This window comes from Hipposideros armiger, unplaced genomic scaffold (genome assembly GCF_001890085.2).
Source record: "Hipposideros armiger isolate ML-2016 unplaced genomic scaffold, ASM189008v1 scaffold_130, whole genome shotgun sequence".
Classification (NCBI taxonomy): domain Eukaryota; kingdom Metazoa; phylum Chordata; class Mammalia; order Chiroptera; family Hipposideridae; genus Hipposideros; species Hipposideros armiger.
Window position 1 is genome coordinate 2,686,455 of NW_017731480.1, and position 7,396 is coordinate 2,693,850.

Genomic DNA, 7,396 nt, shown 5'->3' on the forward strand with positions numbered 1-7,396 from the left:
CATTCTTCCCTTAAGGGAAATAAAACAGTAAAATATGGCAAAAATGCACAATTTGGTCTTCCATCTTCAACTTGTAAAATCTCCAAAACTTAACCAAATCACTCATTTTTTTTCAGAATGAAGCTAGAACTGTCAGCTGTCAAATGACATAGCAATAACATAGATGCGAATGACTCTAGTACATCTAAAAATGAACTTGTGCCATCTGTCGCAAACATGCATCATGACTTCTCCAACGACCCAATAGTATTAATACTTTAAGTTTACACAACTGGCTGGGGTATCATATGTGATATTTTGTACGTATAAATGGAAAATGAATGCATATTATTATTTCTACTTAAAAGTAGAACATTTCAGAATCAGCTTCTGATATGCATATGAGAAGTAGAAAGCACACAGATTCTTGTTCAATTCTGAAGTTTTCTCATCTCTGTGTGATGACAGGGTGTAAGATATTAGATTAGTTGAATCTTTTAATAACTGTTTAAGGAAGGTACTATGGCAATGGAGTTTTTATTAAGGTTCCTTTCATATGTGTAAAATAATTGAGGTGTATATAGTAAATACCTCTTTGGTTAAGATGCAATATAAAAAATACATATAGATCATGATATTTTCTCTCTGGTTCCACAAATTGAGAAGAGCAATGACTTCACTCAAATAAAACAGGTCAAAATCAAGAAGCTTTTGATGGTGGTTTGTATGATTGATAAAATTTTGTCCCAGATTCCTGTGTGACCCATGGACCCAGAAACCCAGTAATCTCTATATAATCAATTTAACCAGGTGTTTAAAAGGAAGTAATAAGTCACATTCACTTTATGATTAACATAATATAAGTACTATAAATATTTTCTGGTAACAGATAGTTAAGGAAGAAATTTTTAGTTTTTTTGGACTAAAACAGCAAAGTTTGTTTTTATTCGTCTTAAGGTCTTCCAGGCTCATTATAAAAGGAATCTACTTCAGCAGAGCTTGGCTGTTGCTATGGCAACCAAGCTCACATTAAGAAGATACAGGAAAAAAAAGCTCTTGTGGAGACTGCAAAAGTATGCCCTTCGTCCCTGGTGGGCCTGGTGCTAGAAGATATTTTTTGTAGTTCACTCATCAGCTCTGTGTGCAATAGATGTGAGCAAGGTTGACTCGGAGGATACAGACCTTCAGTTCAAGTACAGCTCTCGGAGTCCTTAGCATTCTGGGTCCTCTCCCCCAGCCTGGGAAGGGAAGCTGAGTCAGGTGAGAATTAAGCAGGAGTGGTCTGCATGTCCCTCAGTAGTATTGTTTGCTTATCGCTGCCATGGGAATCAGGGTTGGAGAGGGGAAAAAGAAAGAAAACAAACATAAGGGAAGGTTGCAGTAAAGCTAAATTAAAATATGGCATTAACAGTAGATAAGTAGTGGACTCTGGAGTCAAGTGTGAGCATGGAATTGGGTGAACAGGTTTTGGTGCTTAACACGAAAAGATGACTTGAAGAACTTTGAAAATACCACTGAACAGTGGCATGTAGTTTAGGATATGATAGAGCAGACATGAAGAATATTTTAAAACAAACTTGCTTTAGGCAAAATAGTGAAAATTTCCCAAGCCATCTTTAACTCTAAAATTTACCCTTTGGGTTTCTTCTCCAGTGTCTTCCACCCAATGTTGGCTACCCAAGACATCCTCCCTACCTCTCCTATTATGATGACACTTAACCTTACTTGCATTCTTCAAGAGCAGACTATGCTAATTAAGGTATCAGTTACCTAATTTATGTTCCTGGGGCAAAGTTAGAACATCTTTTCCAACTAGAGAGCATGCTCATAATTTAACAATAGTTTTCTATTACACTAATCTGAAAGACTGGTATTGCATGTGCTTTCAGTCAAAAAGATTTGAGTTCAAATCCCAGTTCTGTCACTGACCAGTTGAGAGACCTTTAGGTAAATTATTCAGCCTCTCTGAAACTTAGAACAGAGGGGCTCACTAAAATCATGCTTTCAGAGTTGTCATAAGAATATAATGATATCATGCATTTATTTTTTTATTTTATTTTATTTTTTTAGCTGAGCCATCCTGCCACCTGTTGGCAGCTCAGCGGCTCCTCATCTCGGGCTGGGACTCAAACCGCTGTTGCTCAGAGCTCGCACTCTTGAGCAAGCTCTTAACCAACTGAGCCACTTGGCCAGCCCATATCATGCATTTAATACACTAAGCACAGTGCCCAGAATGAGTACGTCAAGTAAACGTCAACAAAGTTTACTTCCCTTCCCTCCCCTTTTCTTTCTTTCTAGCATGGACGATGGAGGCTGTCTCGAGGGGTGAGGAGAGGGGAGGTGAACTGTAAAGATCCCTTCAAATTACATTCCAATGGTTTTTCTATAGATCCTCAGTTTTTTTGAGCCAAAAAATCAGAATAACCAAATTGAAGAAATAGAAAGCTTAGGAAGAAGGAAACAGTTAAAGTGGATTTGTGTAAGGAAATGAACAAACGCAAAGAGGTAACCAAGGCTCTTCTTTGGAGACCTGGAAGACAAATTGAAGAGACTTGTGGTGGGGGCAGGAGAAATGGAGGCACATGAGTGTGTGTGTGTGTGTGTGTGTGTGTGTGTGTGTGTGTGTGAGCATGTGAGCCTCCACATACAATACAGGTGACAAGAATCAACAGAGAGCCAGTTGTTGGCCATGTTGAAGGGATTTCCTTTCTGTTTTTCTGTGCTCTTCAACTCCCACCATCCTCCTTGCCCCCTCTTCTCATCTCCATTCAAGAGCCTGGGTTTCCAGTCTTCACTTTGCATTTACAGAATCAACACAGATGGACAGACAGATGCACACCTGTTTCAAGTAGAGTTGACATAAGAGAATTTGGTTCTGCAAGCCAAGCCTTCCAGCTAATTCCTTCCCTACCAACTAGGCCCATGCAGGAGGGGCCACTTAGAAAGAAACACTGTCTCCATCCCACTCCCACTCAGCTTCCTGGCCCTGTGCTCTGCCAGCCTCACTGGACTTCTCCTGGCTTCTTTAGGGCCTCAGGTTCTGTGTTCTTTGGCCTGAACTTCTGGTCAGTGCTCTTCTAGCCTCAAGGAATAGAACCTCTCTCAAACTAGCTCAAGTTAGGAAGGGAGTTTGTTAAAAATATATAGAGAATGGAAGGAGAGCTGGCTCTGGGTGGTGAACACACAATGTGATATATAGCTGATGTATTATGGAATTGTACACTTGAAACCTATGTAACTTTACTAACCATTGTCTCCCCAATAAACTTTAATTTTAAAAAAATAAATAACAGAGAAACTCCTAGAACCTGAGGGCATAAAGTAGAGCAGGGCCTCATAGGAAATGGGAACTTGGAGCTGAAAAACCGTCAGAAGCCGAGTGTACTCTCTATCCTTTCAGTGCCCCTTATCAACGAGCTCAACCTATCTCTCACACCAAAGGAATGGTCCTCAGCAGCCAGGTGTGTTTAGAGTAATGGGATAAGGGAGATATGTCTGACATAAGGACTTGCACATCTAAGGGCCAGCAATCAATCAATGTTTTCTCTCTCTAATTTGACCTAAGAAGCACAGGTAATTACTGTTGTTTGTGGTCTCTGGAACTGACACAGAGCAGGTGGTAGCCAAGATGGGTTGAGAACGCTAAAACCTGCAGAGAGAAATAAGAAAATGAAGCTGTTACAGCTCAGGGAGCAAACATAACTGCTTAAACACATTTCTTGGGCTTAGGGATTGTGGGTAGGAGTTGTGTGTGTGTGTGTATAGGTAAGATGATCCTTTTATTATGAGGGTTTTTTTGTGGAACAACACCCCACGTAAGTTCTTATATCCCTGTCAGAAATGTAACTCAATAAAGAATTAGAAACAAACTTAAACTAAAATTTGAACCAAGAGCAACTCAATGCAATCACCCCTCCTGGAGGGTTTGTAGCCAACTGCAAAAGAATGAAATGACTGTCGTGGGGCGTCAGCTTTAAGCAAGTGGAAAGGCTTAGGTTACAGGATAAGAATGTGGGCTGGGCTTCTAAAAAGTTATTCTACTTCTCAGTAAGTCTGACAATATTTTAACACTCAGAGCTTTTTTTTTTTTTTTAAAGATTTTATTGGGGAATTGGGGAAGGGAAACAGCCAAGTTGATGTCCTTCAATCTTAGTTTTGGAGGGTGCAGCTAGCTCAGCTCCCAAGTCCAGTCCCCATCCGGTTGCCCATAGGCAGCTCAGGGCAGCTCAGCTCAAGGTGCCGTGTTCAATCATAGTTAGGGTGAGTGTAGCCCACCATCCCATGCGGGAGTCGAACCAGAAACCTTGTTGTCAAGAGCACATGCTCTCACCAGCTGAGGCATCCTGCCACCTGTTGGTAGCTCAGCTTGGGTGCAGCTCACTGGCCCATGTGGGAGTCGAACCGGTGACCCTGTTGCACAGAGCTCGTGCTCTTAACCAACTGAGCCACTCAGTTGGCCCATTTGTTATTGTTGTTGTTGTTGTTGTTCCAGACTAGCTTCTAGATCTCTGAGACTTGAATTGCCCAGGTGCTCATTTATCCAATTTTGGAAACATATCATCAGTTGTATAAAGAAAGCAGGAGTCCGGATCTCTCCTGGGCGTTCCCACATGCCTGACTCTGTTAAGCACTTAGCACATGCCATTAGAATCATGGGTGCACTTGTGAGTCTCCCTAGACTGAGCTTTGTGGGCACTGGGGCCTCTCTTCATATAAGAATCCAGTTCTATGTGCTCAAAGAGGGTCTGTTGAGGGTGAAGACCCTGAAGTTATCTTCATTACATTAAAGATGTTCGAAGGTATCTTTACATATTATTCTGGGCTGCTCAGCCTAATTAGTCAAAAAATAAAAATATTTTCTGTTGTAGTAAACCATGAATTTAGCTCTGTACTCCCATCTGTGCCTAGTGAAGTTAGGAAGTCACTTTAATCCTGGAGTTTCTTGAGAGTTTGGCCAGACAGGATGAACATTGGCCCCTTGGACAGTTGCAAACATAAAGCAAGCAGGCGTTAGTTGCTGGCAGTGTGATGGATGGATTGGAATGTCCTTTGACTCCAGGCCTTGGGGGAAATAGTTACTTCTTTAGTGTCAGATACTAGGTGTATTTTTCTTCTTTGTTCCTCCCTACCACATCTGACACTCTCATTTACTAGTTTCCACAAGCTAAGTACAGGTTCAGAGTGGATGAGAAAGGAAGCAACTTAAAGTCAGTGATAGTATCCCATTACCCTTTCTATACTGTCCCCCAACCCCAATCCCTTGTATGTCCCTTTTATACAGCAAGAAAAGGGTGGCTGGTATATAGGACATAGTTGTATTTTGTTGAACTAATTGGGTTAGAAATAAAATGTTGCTACAGAGGGAATCCTTACTATTTGCTGGAGTGAAGTAGATATTGCTTCTTCTTTTAGGAGGCTGCTTTTGGACCTCTATGCGTCTCATATTGGCTCCTGTAGACAGGACCAACCTGACCGTGCCAATGGGCTGGGAGCCTCATATAAAAATGATTATGATGCTCATAGTATCATTTAACAATAGTTGAACACTTACTACGTGCCCACACTGCACTATGCCCTTCAGATATATTATTTAATAAAACAATGAAGTAGGGTCTACTACTATCCCCATTGCACTGATGAAAACTGAGATCTGAAGGGGCTATTTGCCTCTAGTAAATGGCAGAGCCCAGAGGTGGCACTCTTGGGACTGGCCCATGACCCTGTCAGCATCCCAGTGGGTCTCATTATCAGCAAGGATAGCTGGAAAGCAGAAAACATCTCTCAGTAAGGAGTTTCTGAGTTCCTGTCATATTCTCAGTGTTCAGAAATGAGTTTGAAAAAGAAGAAGAAGGGGGCGGAAGAGGAGGAGGAGGAGAGGGACAGGGAGGGGGAGGGGGAGGAGGAGGAGGAGGAGGGGAAACAGGAGGGAGAGGGGGGTAGGAGAAAAACAATGATCTTGTCAAAAATTTTAAACCTAGTTGGGTGAATTGATTGATTGATTGAGCCAACATATACTTATTGAGATCGTTCTACTAGGTGCTGGGGACAAAACAGACATGGCCACTGTACTGATGTGGCTTACAGTCCAATGGTCCAGTGTGGGTGGGGGAAGGAACAGGCAATAGCCAAATCTACAAACATACAGATAGAGCTTGGAGTGTAGTGAAAGGAGAGTCTAGTTGAAAGGAGAGTCTAGTGGACAGGAACATTCACGTTGGATGAGGCTGTCAGGAAAAGAGTCTTTGAAAAGATAACATTAAATCTGAGACCTGAAGAATTGGAAAAGCAGGAAATGGAAAGAACACCTGCAAAGGCTCAGAGGCGGCAGAGTCTGTCATGTTCAAAGAAGTGTGCAGAGCCAAGTGGTTGGACCACAATGGGGGACTAAGGAGGAGAGGAGTAAGTGACTGTGAAGAGATGGTCAGAACACCCATTCCATGGGGCCTTTGGACTATGGAAAGAAGTGTGGATTCTATTCTAACAGAATGATGCTAAAGGGTTTTAAACATAAAAATATAAAACATATATTTTAAAAGCTCATTTTAGGTGTCACATGGGGACTGGATTGGAGAAGCAAGACTGGAGGCAAGTAAATCACTGGGAGGCCCTTACATTGATCCAGGTGGGAGACACTGGGGCCCAACTGTGTCTTCCTTGGGTCCAAATGGACCCAAGGGAGCTCTGAAGATGGAGAGAAGTGTGGACAAAATTGAGAGGGGTTTTGTAAGCAGCCAGGACAGGATGTGCGTGTAGGTTGGATAGCGACAGGCAAGACGAGGAAGGGATTGTGGAGGCTGCCCAGGCTGCTGGCTGGAGTAGACTATGTGTTTTCAAGGAAATTCAGGTTTCAGGGTGATTCAAACATATCTCCAGTCCTGCATTGAATGAGGGTGTCACCCAAAGATGGACTTCTCTCTGGGTCTTGCAAAGTGATAAGGGATTGCTGGGAGAAAGGGGAGAGACTGAATGAGCAGAGTGGTTTGGGAGACAGGAAGGTGATGGGGGACCTGACTAGAGCAGGGGGTATGTATTGGGATGCAGCAATCAGGTCAATTGGGACCCGGTCGGGTGAGGGCTTGAGAATGGGATTTGGAGATACACGTGGGCTGTGTTCTTGCTTGTAAAAAACAAATGATGATAAAACTGCCCTTCCAAGTTGCTGTGAGGATTAAAGGAGATAAAGTCAATCCTATGCTCAGGACTTGACACAGAGGAGATATTAATTAACAAGCTATAGCCATTATTATTATTGTTGTTATATTTACATATATTATAGTATATGTAACATATATTATATGTTATACGATATGTGTGTGTGTGGGGGAAGAATTGAAAGACAAGTGGGAATGTGGATTTCATATGAGAGAATATGTGTTTTTTGCTGATGACATTTTCTGAGAGGAGAAGTGGTCCATTA

The 7,396-nt window shown here is 42.1% G+C and overlaps 1 long non-coding RNA gene across 1 annotated transcript in view; it reads right to left on the reverse strand.

Moving 5' to 3' along the window:
- Nucleotides 1-630: 630 nt before the first annotated feature.
- The window catches only part of LOC109386228 (uncharacterized), a 10,117-nt gene continuing 3,351 nt past the window's right edge, over nt 631-7,396 (reverse strand). Inside the window, exons 2-3 of the long non-coding RNA XR_002124758.1 lie at nt 3,561-3,628; nt 631-1,295 (exon numbers count right to left, since the gene is read on the reverse strand). This is a non-coding gene — a long non-coding RNA (uncharacterized LOC109386228). The remainder of the gene's footprint in view (nt 1,296-3,560; nt 3,629-7,396) is intronic.